General features: G+C 36.2%; 1 long non-coding RNA gene across 4 annotated transcripts in view; it reads left to right on the forward strand.

Moving 5' to 3' along the window:
* Positions 1-394: 394 nt before the first annotated feature.
* The window catches only part of LOC137065089 (uncharacterized), a 91,802-nt gene continuing 79,456 nt past the window's right edge, over positions 395-12,740 (forward strand). For 2 of the 4 annotated variants that reach the window (XR_010901591.1, XR_010901592.1), the window contains exons 1-2: positions 395-538; positions 2,668-2,803. This is a non-coding gene — a long non-coding RNA (uncharacterized lncRNA). The remainder of the gene's footprint in view (positions 539-2,667; positions 2,804-12,740) is intronic. The other 2 variants (XR_010901589.1, XR_010901590.1) reach the window with 1 other exon arrangement.

Here is a 12,740-nt window from a genome sequence, read left to right on the forward strand (position 1 = left end):
CAACGCGACTCTGTCGCACAGTTGAGAAATTACCGTATAGACCTGAGGAGACGCTCGTAGGCAATCTTTTACTGTCTATGAGACAGTCGGGGGGACGTGGAGACATAAAGTCTGATAAAGTCAAGGGAGAAGAATGGGGAGAAGCCCATAGTGAGCCAAAAGCAACGGGAGAAAATATTTAAACAACGTGATTCAGCTTTCACTTTCCACATCTACTAGAAGACCTACAGCTGTCAGACAGGAGGCTCACGTCACATCTACGTTGTCAAGCTCAGTTTGAGCCTGCGCAGTTCGCTCAGCCATCAGGAAGTAAGTGCTCCTATACTGACCTCACTTAACGCCGTAGAAGGCAATGGGAACCCTCCGTCCATTTCTTTTACTGTCTATGATTATGACAGCGTGCAAACAAATCCGATCTAGCAAAGTGTGAGAAAGTTTCACAAAACTTCGAACCAAGAATGTTGTCGTGTGCAATACAAGCAAGGGGCAATTTGCTTTTAACGGGAGCACGACGTGCATGTTGGAGCACGAGGAGCCGGTGAGAGGAGAGTTCTCAATCTCCACCTGAAGCTAACTAATTAGCGGAAAATCTCTATTAGAGAAGGCAATACTACTAATAACAGGGTTGCCAACTTTTAAGTTTAGGTTGGAGTGAGATTTTTTGAGGGCCGGGGGGGGGGGGGGGGGAATGCTTTTGATCTTGATTCAGTATCAGTTTATATCTAGTATATATACTGTACATAATAATATGTTTGTTTTGGCACTAGTTTAAACATTTCTTGGGTCAAATTATATGTGCCATTCCTTAATATTCACTTGTGACTGCTTATATAAGTATCATTATTCATTAAAAAGATTAGGATGCAAGTTATTTAAGTTTTGAAATTTCACATTTAAAGAAATCTAGTGTTTGATCATCATATCTAAATATTTATTAGAATGCAAAGACTGCAATATATTTTTGAGCAACTAGATTAGATACATGTATATTTATTAAAGAACCATAAGGCACCTAATGGCATTACAAATAAACATTAATATTTTTTAGCCACAAAATGACTCTAATTTGCCTCTTTGAATTGGAATTCTCTATTTTAATATTAATTACTACACTAATTGTAATATAAATTTTAGAAGAAATACAAATATTAGAAGAAAAATATTTTAAGTGGACATTTATTGACAATACTTGTTGCACAAATAGTATTTAATACCAAAAGATCTCCTCAAAATATTCAATAAATATAATTTAATGAGTATGAGTGTGACCTATTAGTAAGGAATACCTGAGGGCTAAATACAAGAATAACTTATGTTAACAATGTTGAATCTCTATCACTCTCCATAATAAAACGATCCCATATGGCTGACTTAATAATCAATAAACACTAACACTATGCTGTACTGTTTACCAAAACTTGCAGCAAACATCTATATGGTGAAACTGTTGTGTATCCGCTTAAGCCATTTAAATTCATTGGCACAGCGCTAAAAGTATTGCGCGCTCATGGGCCACGTGACCAGCGCGCGCCGCAGGGAGACGAGAGCATGCAACTCTGCTTTTCAACGCCTCTGGCTTTAACATTATGCCACATTAGCGCCAAAACGCTATTTATTGTTTGAATTTCATTAAAACACATTTAAAAAAATTAAAGCTTATAGCTTTGTTTAATATCAAAAGCAGGTTTGGCAATTTGGCGTGAGATTGTGTTGGGCGGAGTGAGAGCGTGAGACAGAGCCTGAAAGCGTGAGTATCACGCCAGATGCGTGAGAGTTGGCAACCCTGCTAATAATATTAATACTATTAATAATAATGATTAAAGTATAAATAATAACTACAGTAATGTGACTTATTTTGGATAGAAAAAGTCCTTATTGTAACCCTATTATGTATTAAAGTAACGTATCACTTGCCTGAATTTTGTTCCATATGCATGACGTAAGTTACAAAATCAGATAGGATCATTCATGTTAGTTACTGTTTCATACTGTTAATTAAAAGGTGAATGAGAATCTGTCAGCTCAATTGTCATGCAAAAAAATATTGTAACTTTTATACTTGTAATAATTGTTTGCAGATTAATATTTTAGCATTCTTTGTGTCCGGAAGTAACGTTAACTCGTTTTTCTGTTTCAGAAAAGCAGCACCTATTATTGATCACTTTTCGTCAGAGAAATTGAAGCTGATTTTTTTTTTAAACTGGAAGAGAACAGAATATTTAACGTTACGCAATGCTGAGAAAGCATTTGTGTGTGACAGAAATCCGATAACTTAAAGAGAATGACATTTTTTGTTGGCTCAAAGTTCATTAAAACAACCATTTCAAAAAGCTAAAGTGATTTTCTTTTTTTATATAATAGTTAGAATAGGTATACCTCAATGTTTTAACTAATTGAATAATCGTTCAAAACGTACTGATTAGTCGTCAATGGCGATGATTAGTCGATTTATAGTTCGAACAATCGTTAGATTAATCGATTATCAAAATAATCGTTTGTTGCTGCCCTAGTTCACAGCGTACAAGCCGCTGTTAACAAAATGCAAAAAAGGGTGATATTTAAGTGTCAGTGTTGAAATGTTGAGTTAATGATAAAAGTACATACATGTAATTTTTGTTTATGAGAAGTTTTGAAGATTGATAATTGTTTTTGCCTTTTTTTGTTAAGAGATCGAAATCATCTTCGACTGTTTTCCTGTCCCGTTCCAGACACGAGATGCCATTAAGCCTATATATATACATGGCGAGCCGCCCAAGGATCTGATCTGCCTGTTGAACTGTGCTTTTAGAGCTCACCAGAACTGGTAGGATAATTTTATTTTATCCATTTGAATCTTCAATGAAAGACTTAATTTGATCAGAGTGATTCTAGTTTGATTGCTACAATTATCGATTCAGTATCAATACATATAGCCTACTGTATGTGTTCTAAATATGTATTCAAAATCAAAACCTAAAAATAAGTGAGCGGTTATGATCTGCAATACTTTTGAACAACTAGACTAGATGCATTTGCTATAGAGCTATACAGGGGCCTTTGTGGGTAATTGCAGTAAATGAAAATTATTATTTTTCCAGCCTCTATTGTATTTAGTACCATAAGTTCTCCTCAAAACATTAAATAAATATTATTAAACTAAAATATAAAACATTTATTCAATTGAAAAATAAGTTTTTTATTTTCATAACATTCATAACTTTTCATTTTCATTAAGGTGTATTTGACCACTAGTAATTATGAGTGTGACCAATTAGTAAGGAATACCTGAGGGCTAAATACAAGACACAACTGTTTTTCAATGGCCATACTAAGTGCACCAAAATGGTATTTATTGTTTGAATTTCGTATTAAAACCTCATATTAAAACTTTGTGACTTTATTTCATATCAAAAGCAGTTTTGGCAATTTGGAATGAGATTTACTTGGGGAGTGAAAGCGTGAGACAGAGCCTGTGTGTCTCATGCCAAATCAAATTTGTAAGCGTTAGCAACCCTGAGGTCAAATAGAATGCACTGTGTGTGTGTGCATGTGTGTGTGTGTGTGTGAAAGAGAGACGGAGGGAGAGCAAGGAAAGGAAATGCATCTGAACGAATACGCTGCATGTTTTAAATGCCGTAAAAAATTTAAAAAACAACAACGAAATATGTGGTGGCAGGTGTTGTTGATTGCACAAATTAGTCTATGTGTGTGAAACACTGCAACGGTAAAGTTAAATAGCTTAAATAAAAGTTATTTAACTTTACTCTGCCCTCAGCCAAAACTATTTGGCAGGGAACAAATTATATGCAAGATGCATTCTGGGTTACTGGTTTGTCTGAAGTCCACACAAGTCAGCCCTTGATGCATCTTTGATACAGGGGCGGATCAAGGACACATCCGCGGATTTCAACTGTACTTGGCTCGATGTGAACTTTGAATTGGAACAGAACTTGTGCAATGAAAAGAACACGTATATTGATTCACTGAATCTTGAGTATTTGATTCGCCTGTCTGAAAAATGGAATTGAAAATTGAAATTCAGAACTGCATTTTGTAGAGACAAATTAAGTCCTTGAACACACATTCAAGTTATTGAGTATAATATTTAGTTTGAGAATTTCTTTTAGTTTTCTTCAATTTTGTTAGGTCACAAACAAACTGACAGTGTTTGTTTTTTCCAAATGTTTTTTTATTCTTCTGCTTTGCAAAGTGTAAGTTGATTACCAGCTGAGTTTAACTGTTTTTTACTGCCGAATCCAAATAGCTAAAAATAAAATTCCATCAAGAGTGATTTTACAAATGTTATTTATTGTGACTTGAACTATGGTGAAATAACTGCTTTAACTGCAAAAAGAATTGCTGGTGGCGGCATTCGGCACGTGTCCGCGGCGACTCAGGAAGTTGTTTCAAATCCTGCCGCCCCACAGAGCTCCATTTCAAGGTTTTATATTAAATCTATATTATATTTCTCTCAAATCGTCGAAGTACATACTGATTTCACCCTGTGCTGCAACATACACTCATCGTGCAGCTCTTCTGTCAGAAGCCGATTCAATATAATCGCGTGTATATAATGTGCGCGTCCGGTGTGAGATACCCGAGACGAGGCGCTGAGCTTTGCGTCCGGTGTTTAGGCACAATCGGCTTAAGACCGTGCATGTAAACGCACTCAAAGTGTTCTTTTCCTCTCTAGGCAAGTATTTTTTTTAGGTTTATTTATCAAAATGTTCTTTTATATATTGTGTGATGTTCTGTATTTCAATCACGACTTTAAAATGTTTTGAGAAAACGTTTTATGAATGTTTATCCACCACATAACCTTTTATTTAAACCTAAATAAGAAAGCCATTGTCAGTTCATCTGTCAGTTGGCAGGCAGTTTTGGTCGCTTTATTAAAAGTTGTTGCTGTGTGCAGTGTGTAAAGGAAAATAAATAGTTTTACCCTTCTGTTGACTAGTGTCGTGCCCCTCCCAACCCATTCACACACACACACACACACACAGATGATTCGACTATCAGTCGACCATAGAGAGATTCGACAATTCTGATTCAAATGTGTAAATCCTTAGTCGGGGACCGCCCTACAGAGAACATGTTGTAATACAAACCCTCAACTAAACCACGAACAAGCCTCTGTGTTGATTTCTCACCTACATACTGTGCGGCCCTTATTGAATATCATAAGTGTGACACATCATACCCGTTAGACGCTACACCTAGGTTTTTGCAGCACCTTCAATATTACAATAACAGATCACCATTAATTGGCTTTTAAACTTTATCACTTGTTTTTTGATAGAGTAATTCTACCTGAGATGACATGGCCAACATGGAAGAATAATGCTTTCTTAAAGGGTATATATGCTTATTAGCACAATATACTCAAGGTAAAGGATGACTTTGAGGTTACATGAAAATCATTAATGCATGCAGAGAGGACACCCACGCTACGTTCTTCGGCAAGAACAAAGCAGCAAACCTCTTTCACGCTCGCAGTGTGTCTCTAGAAATCAAAGTGGGGGCATCTCCTGAGTCTACAGCACTCTACTCAAAGCGCTTTCTTGAGAGGAACTTGCTTGAAATTCTGTGAAAAGAAATACGACCTCAGTCTTTCAATAGAATAATCCCCACATTTTTTTTGGGGGGGGGGGGAATTCAGGGCTTGGAGTGTATTGTTTTATCTGATATTTACTGCTTGTTAAAAGTAGAATTTTCCTATTTCTATTCGTTTATTTCTTCTTTATCCCCCCCCCCCCCCAGGAGTGCACATACTGTGGACGACAGTGTAGCTGTCACTCTGTCTAACCTTTTTGCTGACCTCAAATTTCTGCTACAATTGTTTTTATTAACTTTCCTGTCAGACGTGTAGCCAGCATCTTGCCCATGTTTTAAGTCTGAGTTAACAGCCTTTGACATATTTGCTTTTGATTACATAATGGCAAGATACAAGGAAGTTTAATCCATTAAAAAAAAAAAACCCAAAAAACGTTTAAGTCAAATCTAGCCACCTGCTGCGTGAAGTCTGTGAGAACTATTATAATACTTTCAGGAGAAAAACCCAATGGATCCCATTAGACTGCTCTATCAGTTTAAAAGGAACATCTGTCCTTTAAAAGGACATCTGTCTTGAGTAAAAAAATAAAAAAATAATGACTTCTCATAGAAAATTCTCTGAACAAATTCATGTCCACAAATGGGTTTGGGTTAAAAAAAATAAATTTAAACTTTTAAATAGAAAGCAATAATATGAATTGCCTACTAATAATAACCCGTACATCACTATTAATCACTAATAAATTGCTATTCGATTATTAAATTCCAAGTCCACAAATGGTTTGAGCTGAGTTGCATTATAATATAATATAATATATAATATAATATAATATAATATAATATAATATAATATTAAAAGTGTGACCATAGACCACAAAACCAGTCATAAGGGACAGTTTTTTGAAATTGAGATTTGAAATATTGCCAAAAATAATCAAGTCTCCATTGATGTATAGTTTGTTAGGATGGAAATTTGAAATGAGGATCACCTTTAAAGTTGTTCAAGTGAAGTCCTTAGCAATGCCTATTACTACTAATACATTTGATACATTTATGGTAGGAAATTTACAAAATATCTTCATGGAGCATGATCTTTAAAGAGTTCAGTACATGGACATCATATACTGTGAGTCTCAAACATCATTGCCTCCTTCTTATGTAAATCTCGTGAATCCAAAACACCACGGAAAAAAAAGTGCTTCTCAACATAAACCCAACCGTGACGCAAGCGTTGGGGATCATTTATATCCACGCCCCCAACATTTGCATCTGTCCAAACGTGCAATGTCAGGCGGAAATGACGGAGGACACACTTCATGCTCGCGTGGACACACTTCATGTTCCAGGCTGTGCAGGAGACTTTTCTATCCTTCCCACAGATAAAAATTGTCAACAGTCATGGCTGATGTTTAATCCGATACCACAACAATTTAATTCAAGATCGTTCGTTTGTTCGGCCCATTTCAAGCAAGCTTCGCTCAGCGTCTTAAACTGAAGAAAGTGGCAATTACAACTGTATTCCTGCAAGCAGTAAGTAGCAATTTATCCCCTTATTGACTGTTTAAACAATTTCTGATTAAATTGAAAGTTTCTTAGAGAGACCGCATGGTCTAGATAACGCAAGATGCTTACAGTAACAATAGGATACTCCAAGTACCATACCAAACTAAATAGTGTGTCTAATGACAAAGGGTAGTATTATTTTGTATTACAAAATACAACCGTAGATACTTTGCTTAATCGTTCACTCGATCATTCTAGCAAATGTCACCTTTTCCACCATATAAGTTAAAACAATAGTCATTTGACAAGGCTATTCATTTTGTAAAAATATAAGTTCTAAGTTATATATTTATACTTTATATATATATTATATATTTTATACTTCTAAGTTATATATTTATATTTTTGAGAACTGAAGTATGGTGTTTCCTATGATGTTTTTGCCTATTCGTATTTCAGATTAGGCTACTTCACAGTCACTGCGTAACGTTAGCCTACATTGTGACTAACGTAATATAAACATGCAATATCGTTGACGAAAAAAGACAAGTCTAAAATGTAGGCTAAATTACACACTTTAAGCAGAACATCTCAAATGGAGATTGATAAAATGCAGCTTACTTGTTTATTGGTGTTTTCAGATCATCCGCGTGCGAGAGAACTCGTGTGCATATGGTTGCCAGATTGGATATTTTTAGGTAAAACACCGGATAGAATATGTTTTTTTTTTCAGAGAAAAGCTCTGTTTGGGGGATTTAATTGCTGAAATCTGGCAACCGCAAGCGCTCTCGCGCGCGGATGAAAACATCAATAAACAAGTAGGCTGCATTTTATCAATCTCCATTTGAGATGTTTTGCTTAAAGTATCATTTAGTCGATCTGTGTTCTGTCAGGACTCACGAGCCGCTTCACTGAACTGCTGTGAGCTGCTGAAATAAGCCAATCAGAGCAGAGCTCAACATTAATATTCATGACCCTTCCAAATAAGGCAAAAACAGAGCATTACATCATAGGGACAATTTATAGGGTTGTAAATGGACCTGTAAAACTGTATCTGGATAATTTTTGCGCTTAAATAAGCCAAATACCATCTATGTAGATATCAGAGAACAATTTAACATAGTTTCAAATCATTCTAGGGCACCTTTAAGGATTTTTGGCACAAAAGAAAAATCAATAATTTTGGCTATTGCCACACATATTCCTGTGTGACTTATGTATAGGGTCACATAATATAATATAATATAATATAATATAATATAATATAATATAATATAATAATATTTAAATTAGACAATAATATACATTTTCTACTAATAATAATTAAATGCTAAATGCTTGATTTAACATTCTCGCATTAAGACGATTTTAACCGACACAGCGAGGGCAATTGAATTTTGTGTTATTTCAGATAGTAAGTCAGGCACAGCCAACAGAGAGACTGATCACACATGGCAATTAACTAGATACCTGAAACCGTAGATACCGGGCATGCTGTTATTTCCTAATTCAAAGCGGACAAAGGCACAGGCATATCAACTATATGTCTGAACATTCCTCATTACTTCTTCATTTCTCTACAGCCGACGTTTCGTGAAACAACTGTAAAATGACTGTCTTCCATGCATGTGGAAGGAGCAAAATCAGGGTTTGCTTATCAAAGTGAATCAAGTCAGGAGACCTCATCTAATTCTGCTTCATTGCATCTGAAGTTGTCCAGACAAATGCAATTCACAGCTGAACCAAGTCAAGCATCGGCTTCAACAGTGTGTCCCACGTACACACGCGCTGACAGCACCAGTGGTAATCGGAGTGCAATGTCGAACATTTGATCCATCTCAGGCCTGGCCGAGCAGCTGGTGTGTGGCTATGGGCACATCTAAGCTGTCAGACTTATCAGAAAGGGTGATACATTGGGGATGGAGACACTGATAAGGCATCAATTATGCATGAAAATAGGTACTCTACATCGCTCTCAGGGTTGTCCTCGCCTTTCTTTTCCAACCCTTTTTATCCAGGAGCACTCTGAATGCATGACTTCTAGACGTGTAATTCATCTCATAACCTTTTTTTTTCCACAGACGCACTCAATTTTCCATTCCTGACCATCACGTCTTGGTCATAATTTTCTAGTTGGAAGCCCAGATAAGGCCCTGAAAGTTTTATGAGGACAAATAAGATCCCCATCTCGTCTAAGGGCCGGTGTCATGATGTCATCGGCGACTGCATACGAGAAGACCCCAGATGAAAATCCGATACCTCAAAAGTGGGACTTTTAATGCTGGGGAAAAAGAGAGAGAAAGGATTACTTTGAGCCCTTAATCTTATATATCAGATGTTCTCTTATTTCTAAATTTTTTCAATGCCTCCCCCCTTAGGGTATCAAAGTGGCCTGATATTACTGGGACGACAGGGCCTGAAAGTATAGGGCATACGGCATAGTATCTCCCAGATGCAATACGATCCCTATTTATTTCTCCGTTCTGTACGCCAAATGGCGAGTTTAACAGAGGTTATCGTCCCATCATTACTCATAACCCTTTAAGAGGCCAATTTTAAAAATTCACATCTGACTGAAAAGCCGAACAAGATTTCTTTATCAATTATTGGACCTTCCGGGCTTTTCTCTCTGTTTGTGGACTGATATTTACTTCTGTGGAGGTGTAAAAATGGGCCAGTGAAATTGGATGAAAAAATTAAGCTGACAGGTAATAAGAGTGACAGTCAAAAAATAATCTCCCCGAGGTACCCAACCCACGTGGGAAGAAACCCACAGGTGCAGCGTCTATCATCATGCTTTTCAACGTCTGCCACTGCAGGATATCCATAGGCAGCACTGAGAGCTTTGAAGAGGCCTAAGAAATCATGTGCTTTTCTGGAGGGCTTACTGGCACACGTGGAATGTCAATTTAAGAGCATTTGTGCCCATATCTGCTTGGATTAGTAGAACCCAGGGCAGCGAGTGACTGTGGGAAGAGATATTGTATTTTTGTCCTGTTTCCATTCATCACTCTCTTGGGCTCTTTTGAAATCAGAACTCTGAGTTTTCTTGCAGTTTAGTTCTGGTAATGACTGTTACAGCCACGTAGGTAGAAAAACACAACTTTTAGTTTATCTGCATGTTGCTTGCACTGCTGGTGCTCGGTTTTGGGGAGTAAGTAACTAAAAGTAGCAATGCTAATCATTTACAGTAACTTTCCAGTATGTTGTTGAGTTACTTTTTCTTATAGAGGAAATAATTAAATGCACTCCAATTCACTTAATTAGTTCATTAAAAAAATATTCCCTGGTCGAATAAATATTGCTGTTCTCAACTAAATTATGAATGTTCACGTTTTCTTTGACGGAAAACAAATTCACAATAAATACAACAACCAAAATTAAATCCTTGTTTTTGTTCCAGATAAATAATGCTCTGATTTATAAAAATGAATCACCTTTTATGAAGGATTTTCCTATTAAATAGATCCAATATTCATTTTTATTAGTAGTCTGTAGTGCTAACCCCTTTTTGGAGGGTAACTTGACTGTAGTTCAACTACTTAAATCTAATAAAAAATGTATAAAACTGAGTCAAAAAAAATAAATAAGACAGAGCAGCATCTAACTAAACGTTTTAATTCACAAAAGGTGTAAAGGCTTGTGCTGAGTCAAATGAATCAGTGAATCATCTTCCCAAGGCTGTCACATTCTAGTCTGATGATAATGAAGATGTGCACAAAGGATGAAATTAGAGATGCACCAATGTATCGGCTGCCAATATTTATCGGCCATTTTTTAAAAATCAATTTACAACCATCGACATATTGGCTAAAGCATGAAAAAGGTTGATATAACAAACTGATGGTTTAGTAATGATCTGTGTGAAGGGACTGCGCTGTATAATGCCTGCTGCATAATCCAAGAGTTTAATGTAATATTCCTGCTGCGCTGCTGTCTGTGTTTTAATATGAATCAATACAACAAAAGACCAAAAAAATTGTAACTTTCATAAGGATTCATTTCCGCGATGCGGACAACGCAGATGGAATCCAGTCATAAAAACAAAATTTACTGCACAACACATAATGTCATGGATATTGTCAAAGTTTTGGTGAATAAATGAAACGTAGGTCGGTCACTTCAAAATTGATATATAGTGTCTGTGAATATGAAGCAGCAGAAAGACTGTTTAAATATGAATCCTGCATGTTTATGTGTCTCTGTGTGAATGGTTTCATTTAACACACACGCACACACACTTGCAGTGCTTTTCAGCCTCTGCTGCCTCATTATGAGGACATGAATGCATCTCCAGTCACTTATTGAGCATTTTACCGTTTTATTTGACAAAATCGATTATCATATCAAAAAACACAGGAACTTGAAGGGTTAGTTCACCCAAAAATGAAATTAATGTCATTAATGACTCACACTAATGCCGTTCCACACTAGTAAGACCACCGTTCCTCTTCAGAACACAGTTTAAGATATTTTATATTTAGTCCAACAGCGTATCTAAGTGTATGCACACTATACTGTCCATGTCCAGAAAGGGAATAAAACATCATCAAAGTAGTCCATATGTGACATCAGTTAGTTAATTAGAATTTATATATATATATATATATATATATATATATATATATATATATATATATATATATATATATATATGCACTTTTAAATGCAGCATTATGCAAATTGCAAACACACGAGGAGAGTCTCATGAAAGAACCACAACTTGCAGATCAATGTGCTACTACATTTATCTCTGATATGGTAGGAAATTAAATTAAATTGAATGTAGATGATTTTAACTGACAAGATGATTGACAGGTCAGTTAAAACTGACAGGATGCACATAGCTAAGTGACAGAGCTGTCTGTTAAAGATGCAATTATGGCGAAGAAGCTTGCCTACTCTTCTGCTACACACTCAAGTATGCACTTTTTTCACAAAAAACAGAATTAGTAGGCGAATTGGAACGCAGCAAGTAACAATGAAACCAAACTGAACATAACTGTTAGAAAGGCTACTTAAAGTAGGGCCTTCATCCACAAAACAGCGGGATACTGATGACTCAATTAACTGTGACAGGATTACGAGGCTGTGCATTAAAACGTAGCTCGTATTTATGAACAACATTGCTGGGTAACGTACATATTGTTTGTTTTTTTTATCATGCAGCTTCATTATAGCTGTTAGCTCACTGGCATAAACTTGCTCTCATCCTTTATTTCTGATGATATTTCTGGCCTGATGCTCAATGGTATTACTGTGAATTGCTTTATTTGACTACTGCATGACATATAAACCAAACATGTTAAAAAAAATGTAGGCCATAAGGCTGAGATCCTCAATCTAACCTCTTTAAAGATCCATAATTGAGAGAGAAGAAGTGAATGGCATTCATTTCCATCAATCTTGTCGCCATAGAAAAGGGTTCAGGGGCCAATTTATCAGTTCAGAGAGATTCAACATCAGCAAATAGTGTTTGAAGCCAAGAAATATGAATACCCTCCTTGCCACCTCTGATAAATCTCTGCTGGAAAATCTGTGCTGGCAACCTCAGGAATGGTGTATATATCAAGATATGAACCCTGAGATCTGAGTGAGTTATCTATATAATACATCATATTCTTTATTTTAACTGTGTGTCTTTATCCAAATCATATTTGCTGAGAAACAGGAGAATGCTCTAGGCTATTCAATTATTTGAAAAG

This window comes from Pseudorasbora parva, chromosome 25 (assembly GCF_024679245.1).
Source record: "Pseudorasbora parva isolate DD20220531a chromosome 25, ASM2467924v1, whole genome shotgun sequence".
In the NCBI taxonomy this organism is placed as follows: domain Eukaryota; kingdom Metazoa; phylum Chordata; class Actinopteri; order Cypriniformes; family Gobionidae; genus Pseudorasbora; species Pseudorasbora parva.